The sequence below is a fragment of the Rhinatrema bivittatum genome, chromosome 1 (genome assembly GCF_901001135.1).
Source record: "Rhinatrema bivittatum chromosome 1, aRhiBiv1.1, whole genome shotgun sequence".
In the NCBI taxonomy this organism is placed as follows: Eukaryota; Metazoa; Chordata; class Amphibia; order Gymnophiona; family Rhinatrematidae; genus Rhinatrema; species Rhinatrema bivittatum.
This window is the reverse complement of record NC_042615.1, coordinates 357,368,102-357,382,466: the sequence shown is the minus strand read 5'-3', so window position 1 is coordinate 357,382,466 and position 14,365 is coordinate 357,368,102. Positions and strand designations below refer to the sequence as shown.

At 42.1% G+C, this 14,365-nt stretch overlaps 1 long non-coding RNA gene across 1 annotated transcript; it reads right to left on the bottom strand.

Moving 5' to 3' along the window:
• Positions 1-9,678: 9,678 nt before the first annotated feature.
• Positions 9,679-11,253, bottom strand: LOC115080803. Its single transcript, XR_003853673.1, has 3 exons — positions 10,039-11,253; positions 9,837-9,950; positions 9,679-9,736 (listed from the first exon to the last, which is right to left on the bottom strand). It is a non-coding gene; the product is annotated as an uncharacterized LOC115080803 (long non-coding RNA).
• Between the last annotated feature and the right edge of the window lie 3,112 nt (positions 11,254-14,365).

The following is a 14,365-nucleotide window of genomic DNA, read 5'->3' as shown; positions in this document are numbered from 1 at the left end:
CAGGATCTTTATCATGTTGGACTCTATGCCATCCCGGACATAAAGCACCATCCTGCCAGTAAGATGCTCCTCTCTGTCATCGCAATATAATTTGTAGGGATGTGCAGACCAAAAGTTTAAGTTCATAAGTCCATAAGTCGAAAAGGGGTCCCATTTGCGGTCAATATGGACATATGGAGAATTCCATAAGTTGAGTCTATGTCCATATGTGCAAATAAAAATTTAAACCCCTCACCCACCTTAATCCCGCCCCCCCCCCCCCCCAAGACTTACCAAAACTCCCTGGTGGTCCAGCGGGGTCAGGACGCCATTCCTGAACTCCTTTGCAAGGAGCACGTGACGTCGGCGTCACGTCGGAGTGACGCGGCGTCACGTGATTCCCCTCGGGTTCGCTCCGGGACCCCTCGTTGGGCCCAAAAGGCACTTTTGGCCAGCTTGGGGGGGTCAGGAGGCCCCCCCAAGCTGGAGGGGCCTCCTGACCCCCCCAAGCGGGTCCGGGAGCGGACCCCCCCAAGCGGGTCCGGGAGCGGGTCCGGGAGCGGAACCGCGATGGACCACGTGACGTCGGCGTCACGTCGGAGTGACGCGGACGTCACGTGATTCCCCACGCGTCCGCTCCCGGACCCTCACGGAACTTTTGGCCAGCTTGGGGAGTTTTGGTAAGTCTTGGGGGGGGAATTAAGGAGGGTGAGGGGTTTAAATTTTTATTTAGATCAACAATCGCGATTTCCAACGTATTCAACATAGCTATGTTGAATAAGTTGGAAATCCGATCGTTTACGCCTCATCATTTTTTTAAGTTAAAAAAAAAAATAAGTTGCGTTTTCCATTTAAGTTCAAAACGAATGCACACCCCTAATAATTTGTACCCTAAGAACATAAGAACATAAGAAATTGCCATGCTGGGTCAGACCAAGGGTCCATCAAGCCCAGCATCCTGTTTCCAACAGAGGCCAAAAACCAGGCCACAAGAACCTGGCAATTACCCAAACACTAAGAAGAACCCATGCTACTGATGCAATTAATAGCAGTGGCTATTCCCTAAGTATAATTGATTAATAGCCATTAATGGACTTCTCCTCCAAGAACTTATCCAAACCTTTTTTGAACCCAGCTACATTAACTGCACTAACTACCTTCTCTGGCAACAAATTCCAGAGCTTTATTGTGCGTTGAGTGAAAAAGAATTTTCTCCGATTAGTCTTAAATGTGTTACTTGCTAACTTCATGGAATGCCCCCTAGTCCTTCTATTATTCGAAAGTGTAAATAACCGAGTCACATCTACTCGTTCAAGACCTCTCATGATCTTAAAGACCACTATCATATCCCCCCTCAGCCGTCTCTTCTCCAAGCTGAACAGCCCTAACCTCTTCAGCCTTTCCTCATAGGGGAGCTGTTCCATCCCCTTTATCATTTTGGTTGCCCTTCTCTGTACCTTCTCCATCACAACTATATCTTTTTTGAGATGCGGCGACCAGAATTGTACACAGTATTCAAGGTGCGGTCTCACCATGGAACAATACAGAGGCATTATGACATTTTCCGTTCTATTAACCATTCCCTTCCTAATAATTCCTAACATTCTATTTGCTTTTTTGACTGCTGCAGCACACTGAGCCGACGATTTTAAAGTATTATCCACTATGATGCCTAGATCTTTTTCCTGGGTGGTAGCTCCTAACATGGAACCTAACATCGTGTAACTACAGCAAGGGTTATTTTTCCCTATGTGCATCACCTTGCACTTGTCCACATTAAATTTCATCTGCCATTTGGATGCCCAATCTTCCAGTCTTGCAATGTCCTCCTGTAATGTATCACAGTCTGCCTGTGATTTAACTACTCTGAATAATTTTGTATCATCCGCAAATTTGATAACCTCACTCGTCGTATTCCTTTCCAGATCATTTATATATATATTGAAAAGCACCGGTCCCAATACAGATCCCTGAGGTACTCCACTGTTTACCCTTTTCCACTGAGAATATTGACCATTTAATCCTACTCTCTGTTTCCTGGCTTTTAACCAGTTTGTAATCCACGAAAGGACATCGCCTCCTATCCCATGACCTTTTAGTTTTCGTAGAAGCCTCTCATGAGGGACTTTGTCAAACGCCTTCTGAAAATCCAAATACACTACATCTACCGGTTCACCTTTATCCACATGTTTATTAACCCCTTCAAAAAAATAAAGCAGATTTGTTAGGCAAGACTTCCCTTGGGTAAATCCATGTTGACTGTGTCCCATTAAATCATGTCTTTCTATATGCTCTACAATTTTGATCTTGAGAATAGTTTCCACTATTTTTCCCGGCACTGAAGTCAGGCTCACTGGTCTATAATTACCCGGATCGCCCCTGGAGCCTTTTTTAAATATTGGGGTTACATTGGCCACCCTCCAGTCTTCAGGTACAATGGATGATTTTAATGATAGGTTACAAATTTTAACTAATAGATCAGAAATTTCATTTTTGAGTTCCTTAAGAACCCTAGGATGCATACCATCCGGTCCAGGTGATTTGCTACTCTTTAGTTTGTCAATCTGGCCTACTACATCTTCCAGGTTCACAGTGATTTTGTTCAGTTCGTCTGAGTCATCACCCCTGAAAACCATCTCCGGAACTGGTATCTCCCCAACATCCTCATTAGTAAACACGGAGGCAAAGAATTCATTTAGTCTTTCTGCAATGGCCTTATCTTCCCTAAGAGCCCCTTTAACCCCTCTGTCATCTAATGGTCCAACCGACTCCCTCACAGGTTTCTTGCTTTGGATATATTTTAAAAAGTTTTTATTATGAGTTTTTGCCTCTATGGCCAACTTCATTTCAAATTCTCTCTTCGCCTGTCTTATCAATGTTTTACACTTACCTTGATAATGCTTATGTTTTATCCTATTTTCTTCAGATGGATCCTTCTTCCAATTTTTGAAGGATGTTTTTTTGGCTAAAATAGCCTCTTTCACCTCACCTTTTAACCATGACGGTAATCTTTTTACCTTCCTTCCACCTTTCTTAATGCGCGGAATACATATGGACTGCGCCTCTAGGATTGTATTTTTAAACAATGTCCAAGCCTGTTGAACACTTTTAATCTTTGCAGCTGCACCTTTCAGTTTTTTTCTAACTATTTTCCTCATTTTATCAAAGTTTTCCCTTTTTAAAATTTAGTGTTAGCGCTGCAGATTTACTTATTGTCCCCCTTCCAGTTATTAGTTTAAATTTGATCATGTTATGATCACTGTTGCCAAGTGGCCCCACCACCGTTACTTCTTTCACCAAATCTTGCGTTCCACTAAGAATTAAATCTAAAATAGCTCCCTCTCTTGTAGGTTCCTGAACCAATTGCTCCATGAAGCAGTCATTTATTACATCCAGGAACTTTATGTCTCTAGCAAGTACTGATGTTACATTTACCCAGTCAATATTGGGGTATTGGTACCCTGGTATAGCACTATCCTATTGGGTATCCTCTTTCCACCATGTCTCTGAGATGCCAATTAAGCCTATGTCATCATTCACTGCTATACACTCTAACTCTCCCATCTTAATTCTTAGACTTCTGGTATTAGCATATAAACATTTCAAACGTTTTTTTTGGTATTAACATTCTGCTTTTCAGTTGACAGGGATAAATTGGAATCTTTTAGCTCTGATGAGTTTTTAATTATAAGCACTTGGACTACTTTTCTTATTATTCGAACCTCTCTGTTGGGATGCCCTAACTCTAATGCTTCATTAGCATCCTTCAAAGATACCTTCCTCTGAACTATGCGCTGCTGAGTGATTGTCGGCTTTCCCCTTTGATTTAGTTTAAAAGCTGTTCTATCTCCTTTTTAAAGGTTAGCACCAGCAGCCTGGTTCCACCTTGGTTAAGGTGGAGTCCATCCCTTTGGAAAAGATTCCCCCTTCCCCAAAAGGTTCCTCATTTCCTTACAAAACTGAATCCCTCTTCCTTGCATGATCGTCTCATCCACATATTGATACTCTGGAGCTCTGTCTGTTACGGTCCCGGGCCTTGCCCCAGGACCTGCACTTACCACGCGGCTGGTACGGCTGCAGGAATGCCTTCCTTCCGGCCTCCCAGGCCGGAGACGTGGCCCTCCGCAGCGTTCTCCCTGCAGGGGAGATGCCGGCGCTGATCCACGGCTGGCCCCGCCCCCTAGGTGCGCGCACTTGCACCGGGGCTTCTGACTTAAAGGGGCCAGCGCGGGAAAACCCGGGAACAGCCCCTGATGACGTCAGACGCTGCCGGGCCATTTAAACCCGGCAGCTACAGCTATACCTCACCTTGCAACGAGGTTTGCACAGTCCCTCTGTGTCTCTAGTTGCTGCTTTGGACTCCAGTTCATCTCTGCAGACTCCTGGCTTTTGATCTGGCTCCGTTCCTTGACTATGTCTTCAGCTTCCACCCCTGGCTTTGGTTTGTCTTCTGTCTTCTGGCTTCTGACCCGGCTTCGTCTCCTGACTTCGTCTTCAGCTTTCATCCCTGGCTTTGGTTTGGATCTCTGACTTCTGGCTTCTGACCCGACTTTGCTCTTGGACTCCGACTTCAGCTTTTTCCACCACCTCAGGTATCCGGTACTTGCTGGCCCAGAGGATTCTCCTAAGTCCCAGCGGCTCTGGCTCTCACGGGCTCCTCCCGGGGGAGCCGCGGGGCTTCCAAGGGTGAAGACTCTTCCAGCCTCCTGAGCCCAGCTGTGCTCTCCGGACACTGCCCAGATCCTTGGTCACATAGGGTCCCGCCTAAGCCCAAGAGGCCTGGGTTCCTACGGGCTCTTGCTGAAGGGACCTCGGGCTTCTAGTGGTGAAGTCTTCTCCAGAGTCTCTTCAGTGCCGCCTCCCGGCTGTGACGCTTCCTGTGGGTTCCCACAGTATTCCATCTACCGTCTCAGCCGGCCCAAGGGTCCACGCTCGTAACACTGTATGCCTCTGGGTACCTGACCGTGGAACAGGGATCATTTCAGAGAACGTACCCTGGAGTTTCTGGATTTCAGTTTTCTACCTAACAACCTAAATTTGGCTTCTAGAACCTTCCTCCCACATTTTCCTATGTTGTTGGTGCCCACATGTACCACAACAGCTGGTTCTTCCCCAGCACTGTCTAAAATCTAGAGGTTGCACTCATAGAAATATAGAAACAGGACAGCAGAAAAAGACCATATGGCCCATCCAGTCTGCTATCCAATTAATTTAGCATTATTATTCTCTTCACTTCCTTCAAAACAGAGGATACCAAAAAGTTTCTCAAAATTTCTCCCCTGGAGGAATGCAAACCAGAGACAGTAATGAATGGTGGCTGGAGGTTGTATGAATTACATCTTTATCTATTGGTCAAAGTTTTCTTGTTATTAATGGAAGTTGTGGGTTGAATTATACATGTTATTTATTTTGTTGTGTATTTAAGCAAGCAATCTAAGCATCATGGATCATAGGATGCTCTCATTTTCATGCATAGACTTTTTAGTTCTGGTCTATATTATAATGCCCTTAGGATTTTTCTCTGTACATTTAAACTAAAGAGTAACAAATTGCCAGGGTGGTATTCACCCCAGAATGAAATTGCAGACCTGCTACAAGTAATCTGTAATCTAATCATTAAAAATAGCCACAGTATCTGAAGACTGGAGGGTGGCCAATATAATACCAATTTTTAAAAAAAGGTTTCGGGGATGATCAGGAAAACAATTGGTACTGGGTAAAACTGTAGAAACTCTTCTTAAAATTAGACCACACAATCATCACTTCTAGGCGGTTTACAAATAACATTGATAAAATATTCAAAAACATAAAACATTACATTAAAATTAAAACATCATAGAGTAATTTAAAACAATGCAATAACTAGTGTCCATTTTGCAACCATCCTGAAAGATTTAAATCAGAACAACCTCCATAGGCCTTAATAAATAACTGAACTTTTATTAATTTCTGAAATCTTACCAGGGACAATTCTGTCTGTAGCTCAATAGGAATTGTATTCCACCATGTAGGACCAACTACACAAAAGAGACCATGCCTCGACTCATTTAACCTATATTGTTAAAAAGTAGGAAGCTCTAACAATTGTTGTGAGGCAGATCTCAGCAACTGCCCTGGTTGATCATGCTAGCATAAAAAACAAGCATTTAGGTACCAAGTCATGTAAAACCTTAAAAGCCAACAATAGACCTTTAAACACAAACCTAAATCTAATTGGTAATCAGTGCAGACTCTGCAGCACAGGCGTCATGTGTGTCCTAAAAGTAACACCATTAACAACCCATGCTGCAGAGCTCTTCACCACCTGCAAAGCCTGTAAAGAAAACTGTGGCAACCCCGCATATAGGGGTAGATTTTAAGAACATAAGAACATGCCATACTGGGTCAGACCAAGGGTCCATCATGCCCAGCATCCTGTTTCCAACAGTGGCCAATCCAGGCCATAAGAACCTGGCATGTACCCAAAAACTAAGTCTATTCCATGTTACCGTTGCTAGTAATAGCGGTGGTTATTATCTAAGTCAACTTAATAGCAGGTAATGGACTTCTCATCCAGGAACTTATCCAATCCTTTTTTAAACACAGCTATACTAACTGCACTAACCACATCCTCTGGCAACAAAGTTATGCACGTAACCCTTTCAAAACCCCCCTGTGCGCGCAAAGCCTATTTTGCATAGGTCGGCGGTGAGCGCAAGCCTCGGGACGCGCGTAAATCCCAGGGCTTTGCTAGGGGGCGTGTCGGGGGCATGTCGGAGGTAGCGCAACGTTCGGGGCGTTCCGGAGGGCATGTCGGGGGCAGCATGACGTTCGGGGCGTTCCGGGGGGAGCACGTTGGGGGCATGATGCCGACCCGGAGGCGTTTTGGGGGCGTGGCCAAGGCCTCCAAAATCGCTCCCGGGCCAGGGAATCGCGCGGCGGCAGCCAATCAGCGCAGGCGTAACTTTCACGATAAAGGTAGGAGCGGTGTAGATAGGGCTAGGGGGGTGGGTTAGGGAGGGGAAGGTGGGAGGAGGCCGAAGGAAAGTTCCCTCTGAGGCCGCTTCGATTTCTGTGTGCGCAAGGTGCACAAATGTGCACCCCCTTGTGCGCGCCAACCCCGGATTTTATAAGATAGGTGCAGCTACGTGCGTATCTTATAAAATCCAGCGTACTTTTGTTTGCGCCTGGTGTGCGAACAAAAGTATGCGCGGGCGTACATTTATAAAATCTACCCCATAATACATTGCAATAATCCACTGCTGAAATCACTAATGCATGTATTACCATTCTTAAATCCGTGACAGACAAAAAAGGCTTCAGTTTGCACAGCATTTTCAACTTGAAATAAGATATCTTCACCACATTCCTAACCTGAGGTAAATATAAGACATAGAAGTAGAAGAGTCTAATATTACACAAAGACTACGTGCCTGGCTCACAATTTGCTCCAGATATATTGCCCTCAAATGACAATATATCTGGAACAACATGAGACCTTGTTCTTTATAGATATAGAATTTATGACTTTGCTGTATTCAATATTAATCGATTTTCTATTAACCAGTCCTTTATTGTATATAAACAAATCAACTTCTGTAGGGCATCGGTGACCAAAGAAATCACAGGTACCAAAAACTGGAAATCATCTGTATATGCCCATTAACTAACCCTTAACCTTGCCAATAACTTATATAGGGGCAATAAAAATATATTGAAAAAGTTCTGCAGATAACACCTATCCCTGTGGTACTCCTGTTGTAATGGGAAAAATCTTTGAATCTTGAGACTGTATCGTTACTCTCTGAGATTGAGTAGAGAGAAATGACTTAAACTACTTCAACACAGTTGCTGACAAACCAAGCTGTTTTTAACGTATGATCAAAATTCCATGATTCAACAATTCTTGCAGCAAAATAGGCCTTTTTTAATGTGTCAGCACGGACCCTGTACTCCTGCAATAAAGTGAAGTATTTCTTTAGAGTATCTCCATTCTCAGTAGCACGCCAATGATGCTCAGCATGCCTAAACTGGCATTTCTAAACCACAGGGCAAAATCTTGGCGCCTATGGCATCTAGGAGCAGTAATCTCTTTAACAAGTGCAATCATATTTAGTGCTGAAACTAAAGGAGGCCCAGCCGATTGAAGCAGGGGCCTCATAACTAGGCAGGCATGCTGCAGGCAGCTTGAGGGGGGAAGGATGGGGAGCATGCAGCCAATAGTGCTCCCTGGCTGATTTGAAACCAAGACAGGAGCCAATGAGAAAGGGAGGGGTAGCAAGGGCTCAGAAACAATATGGGGTGGGAAACAGAGTGGTAGCACATTAGCCGATGGAGGGCGAGAGAGCAAGCAACTCATCTTCCATGTGCAGCTTCCAACACTCCTGGGCAGAAATAGCAGGTCAGAAGCTACAGCCGATAGGTTTTGCTGTGCTTCCCCTCTGAAGCTACAGGCGTTTGTGCAGCAAATGGTGATGTGACTTCCACTCAAGAAGCTAGAAGCTCTGCGGGAGGTCATCTCTGTCTCCACAAGGGCCAAAATGTCACACTAAAACAAATGCAGTCCCTCATAGGCCATCTTAATTTTGCTTGTAAAATTATGCCTATGGGTCACCCTATCATTAGAAGATTGTCACAGTCAACAGCAGGTATCTAGAAGGGCCATCATTTTATTAGAATCACTCAGGGCTTAAGAGATGACCTTAGAATCTGGCAGACCTTTTTTGGGGAGTATGATGGGAGGACCTTGTGGAGATACCCCTTAGTGACCAATCAGGAATTGCAGCTTTACACCAATGCAGTGGGTGGCCTGGCATTTGGGGCCCACTTGACAGGGAGGTGGTATGCAGAACCATGACCTTCCCATTGGAAACTTTTGGTGTTCACCAGGATATCACCTTTCTTGAATTATTCCCTTTTGTGGTGGCTAGGGATGTGAATCGTTTTTTGACAATTTAAAATATCGTCCGATATATTTTAAATCATCAAAAATCGTTAGAGGCAATATACACTAGGAATTCCCCTGATTTATTGTCAAAAATCGTAAATCGGGGGAAGGGGGAGGGGAGAGGGGAGGGCGGGAAAACCGGCACACTAAAACAACCCTAAAACCCACCCCGACCCTTTAAAATAAATCCCCCACCCTCCTGAACCCCCCCCCCCCAAATGTCTTAAATTACCTGGGGTCCAGTGGGGGGGTCCCGCTGTGATCTTCCACTCTCGGGCCACGGGTGCGTTAATAGAAATGGTGCCGGCGCTACCTTTGCCCTGTCATATGACAGGATACCCAATCCTGGCTAATTATTTATATATCACAAACCAATTGCAGCTAATACATATATTGTGACATCAATCCAATTCAATAATCTTTATTGGTGAAAAATTCATGAAAAATATTCACAATTAATCCATAATACCCCACACAATAGACATAATATCTTTATAAAAACAATAGACAAAATTCACACACCACCCATACTACACATATACACATCCGTTCTACATTCAACTCCTTATAAAAATCATTTCCAATTTTCTAAACATTCAAATATAACCATTAAATATAAATCTTCACATAACATATCATCAGATGTTAATACATTTCACTTCGTAAGCAGAAAGAGTTATATTGCACTTTAATTCTTGCGTTACAAGAACGTCAATCCTTTTGTTCTCCTTTTGTTCTCTCTACATGTTTCGCCTTTCCTCAGGCTTCTTCAGGAGAGTTTTTTCAAACAATCTCCCACTGCTCATGTACAACATCTATCCATAGGGTCTTCTAAAAACATTCATACAAAAAAATGTTTTTGAATATTCAATTAATACATTTTATATATAAACTTGATCCTTTATAAAGTGCTTCAAAAAAACTCCCATACCTGCACGTCCCAAAAAGGCTTGCCCAGACGCACAAATCAGCACATCCTCAACTCTTGTTTCAAAGCATTTCAATTGTTCAAATGCTCTAAACACATCTCTCAAAAGTATTCAAACTAGAAAAAAAACAGATCAAAATGACTTCAAAGAGAAAATCATTCCTTTAAGAGTTCACCAGTGTGCAAGACAACCAAGGATTCTTACCTTTCTTATCTTAGGCAGAGAAACCACCTTCACCTTATTTCAAAGAGACACCTCCATCGAGTGAAAAAACGGAAGTGAATCAAACTCTTCTCTTCCATCCTTTTAAGCCACACTGCCCCAATCAGAGCTCAACTCAAAACTATCCCCGCCCCTTAGAACATATGGTGTCTAAACCAATTGCCACTAAACCAAGTAATTGCCACTCCCTAAGCACGCCAGATTCAAACCAATCACTGAAGACAACAAATGAAGAAAAAAGTGAAAAAACTTTGCAGCCAGAGTACAGGTTCTAAAACTTTGCAGCCAGAGTACAGGTTCTAAAAACATGTAGCCCACTCGATCTTATCATTTAATCCTTTTGGCCACAAAGTCTGTAAATTAAAAATCCATCGTTGTTCCTTCTGCAATAATATTTTGTTTATATTACCTCCCCGTCTAGCAGAAACCTTCTGAAGTACAAAGAAACGAAGTTCTTCTACCTTATGATTGTACTCACGCCAATGTTTCACTAGGGGAGCTGTCTCCACCACATTTCTAATTCTGCTACAATGCTCTAGGATTCGAAGTCTCACCATCCTTGATGTTTTTCCTACATATAATAGCCCACATGGGCATTGTACAACGTACACCACTGAACTTGTTTGACATGTTGTAAAATGCTTTAAGAAAAATTTTTTCCCAGAAACAGGATGTGAAAAATCTTTCAATGATAAACACAATTTACACACACTACACTTAGTGCAAGGGTAATGCCCACCAGCTGTATCTTTCCAGTGTTCACTACCTCCCAAATCTGAGTGAACTAAAATATCCCTCAAATTTCTAGATCTCCTAAAAGAGAACATAGGGGGATCCTGCATACCCATAAAGCCACTCACAAGATGCCAATGATTTTTAACAACCTCTATGAGGTCCCCAACTCGATTTGAATAAGGTAAAACACACACTAAAGCTGGTGCATTCTGTTTTGGCTTCGGCTGTAACAGTAAATCTCTATTAATATGTCGAGCTCTTTTATAAGCTTGCTTCACTATACGTGTGGGATAACCCCTTGCACTAAATCTTTCTTGTAAGTCTTGGGCATGAGTCTTAAAGGACAATACATCGGAACAGAGTCTTCTTACCCTAAAGAACTGTCCTACGGGGATATTTTCCCTAACATGCTTGGGATGAAAACTGTTGAAATGTAACAATCCATTTCTATCAATTGGTTTCCGATATACCTCAGTGATAATTTTTCCACCCTTCTTTCCCACCTTCATATCCAAAAATGGAACCCATTGATTCTGAACATCACTAGTAAACTTAAGATTAATATCTTGTGTATTTAAGTAATGAAAAAATTCTTGAAATTCACATTGTGTGCCAGACCAGATAACCAGGACGTCGTCAATGTAACGGCACCATAACCTCACATGCTTGTACCAAAATGATGGATAAACAAATTTTTCTTCAAAAGCTGACACGTACAAGCATGCGAGGTCAGGTGCCATCGTTGCGCCCATAGCTGTTCCATGAACTTGCTGGTAAAAATCATTTTGAAACAAAAAATAATTCTGAGTGAGCGCTATTGTAGCCAATTCTACCAAAAAGTGTGTTGGAACCTTCTTATCTAACCTGGTATCCAAAATCTCCTGCACCAAATCTATTGTAGCTCTCTGAGGGATGTTCGAATAAAGTGATTCAATATCCATTGTAATTAGCAAGGTAGATTCTGGTACATCAGGTAAAATTTGTAAAACTGTTATCAAATGTGATGAGTCCCTTATAAATGATCTGGCCAATGGAACAAAAGGTCTCAAAAAATGATCGATATAGATAGACAAAGGTTCTAAAACAGACCCTATACCGGCAACTATTGGTCTTCCAGGTGGGGACTCTAAGGATTTATGCACCTTTGGAAGTACATAAAAAACAGGTATCTGAGGATTTTGGTTTATCAGAAAAGCCGCTTCTTTAATGGTTACCCAACCTACACTCAAAGCTTCTGTAATTACCCCACCAATCTGCGCAGATAACAGTGCAGTCGGATCTCCTTCCAGTTTTTTATAAAGTCTGCCATCTCCCAATTGTCGATTCACCTCCTTTATATAATCATCTTTATTCAAAATTACCAGGGATCCCCCCTTATCAGCAGGTTTAAAAACCAATTTTTCATCACTACTTTTGTTTCCTTTATTTTGTCATGCATACTGGTGATCTCCTGTTCTAATTCATTCATCTTTTCTTCAAATTTATCAGGAGATGTGTTATCTTTCAGAATGGCACTCAACGCATCTATCTCCTTCTGAGTATCTATCAGCAATTTCTGGGTGGTCTCTACAATCGTAACTCTTTGTTACGAGGGACACCTTTATTTGATCAAAAAATTGATGTAGTGAATGACACTCAATGGTCTGATCTTTCACAATTGAGGAAACGTTATACACGTTCATCTTTACATTCCTCTACTTTAGTTGAGTATCTAAGGATTAAGCGAATTCCACGTGGACTTCGATTATATAAAGAACCCCACTTATTTTCAGAAGATAAGGAGTTTGTAGCTAAGTGGAACTCAATATTAAATAAGTGTGCAATGGATCTTATGATCCTGATTGTAGAGACCACCCAGAAATTGCTGATAGATACTCAGAAGGAGATAGATGCGTTGAGTGCCATTCTGAAAGATAACACATCTCCTGATAAATTTGAAGAAAAGATGAATGAATTAGAACAGGAGATCACCAGTATGCATGACAAAATAAAGGAAACAAAATTGAATAAGTTTCAGAGAGATGAAAAGGATTACACTCAGGGATATGTGTATCCCTGGTGTAATAAGAATCGAGTGAAATATAAGAAATATAAGAAATCACCTACTTTTGACTCTTCATCGAGTGGATCATCGGGAGAGGAGGGTGGACGGGTGACTTTTTTAGATCAGGGAGTAAGATCCAAACAAGGGACGGAACGGCGAGGTGGACGAGGAAATCGTCCGCCAAGAAATCGCAGTCCTGTTCGACTGCGGGATCGCAATCATGAATGAGTTGGTTATAAATTTATCTTCTCGTCCACTCACTACAATTGAGTTGCAGGTTTTAAATCGTGGTCTTTCTTTCTCACCTACTCCGAAATATGATTCTTTTGAAATCCGTGTAGCTTTGCAAAAATTTTTTAGATTAATGAAATTAAAAATCTTTTTTCAAGGTAATGAAAATGTGAGTGTTGATAGTTCAGTGGTTAAAAACCCCTCTAGTTGGATGCCACCGGGCCCTATACATCCCTTAATGGCTGCCTTTGAAGAAGTGGTTGAGCGGGATTTAAAGATTAAAGAGGCAGAGGTTCGGTTTCCTTTTTGGAATTTGAGTAAGGAAGAATTTATGGCATTGGAACATCTAAGTAGTGATGAAAAATTGGTTTTTAAACCTGCTGATAAGGGGGGATCCCTGGTAATTTTGAATAAAGATGATTATATAAAGGAGGTGAATCGACAATTGGGAGATGGCAGACTTTATAAAAAACTGGAAGGAGATCCGACTGCACTGTTATCTGCGCAGATTGGTGGGGTAATTACAGAAGCTTTGAGTGTAGGTTGGGTAACCATTAAAGAAGCGGCTTTTCTGATAAACCAAAATCCTCAGATACCTGTTTTTTATGTACTTCCAAAGGTGCATAAATCCTTAGAGTCCCCACCTGGAAGACCAATAGTTGCCGGTATAGGGTCTGTTTTAGAACCTTTGTCTATCTATATCGATCATTTTTTGAGACCTTTTGTTCCATTGGCCAGATCATTTATAAGGGACTCATCACATTTGATAACAGTTTTACAAATTTTACCTGATGTACCAGAATCTACCTTGCTAATTACAATGGATATTGAATCACTTTATTCGAACATCCCTCAGAGAGCTACAATAGATTTGGTGCAGGAGATTTTGGATACCAGGTTAGATAAGAAGGTTCCAACACACTTTTTGGTAGAATTGGCTACAATAGCGCTCACTCAGAATTATTTTTTGTTTCAAAATGATTTTTACCAGCAAGTTCATGGAACAGCTATGGGCGCAACGATGGCACCTGACCTCGCATGCTTGTACGTGTCAGCTTTTGAAGAAAAATTTGTTTATCCATCATTTTGGTACAAGCATGTGAGGTTATGGTGCCGTTACATTGACGACGTCCTGGTTATCTGGTCTGGCACACAATGTGAATTTCAAGAATTTTTTCATTACTTAAATACACAAGATATTAATCTTAAGTTTACTAGTGATGTTCAGAATCAATGGGTTCCATTTTTGGATATGAAGGTGGGAAAGAAGGGTGGAAAAATTATCACTGAGGTATATCG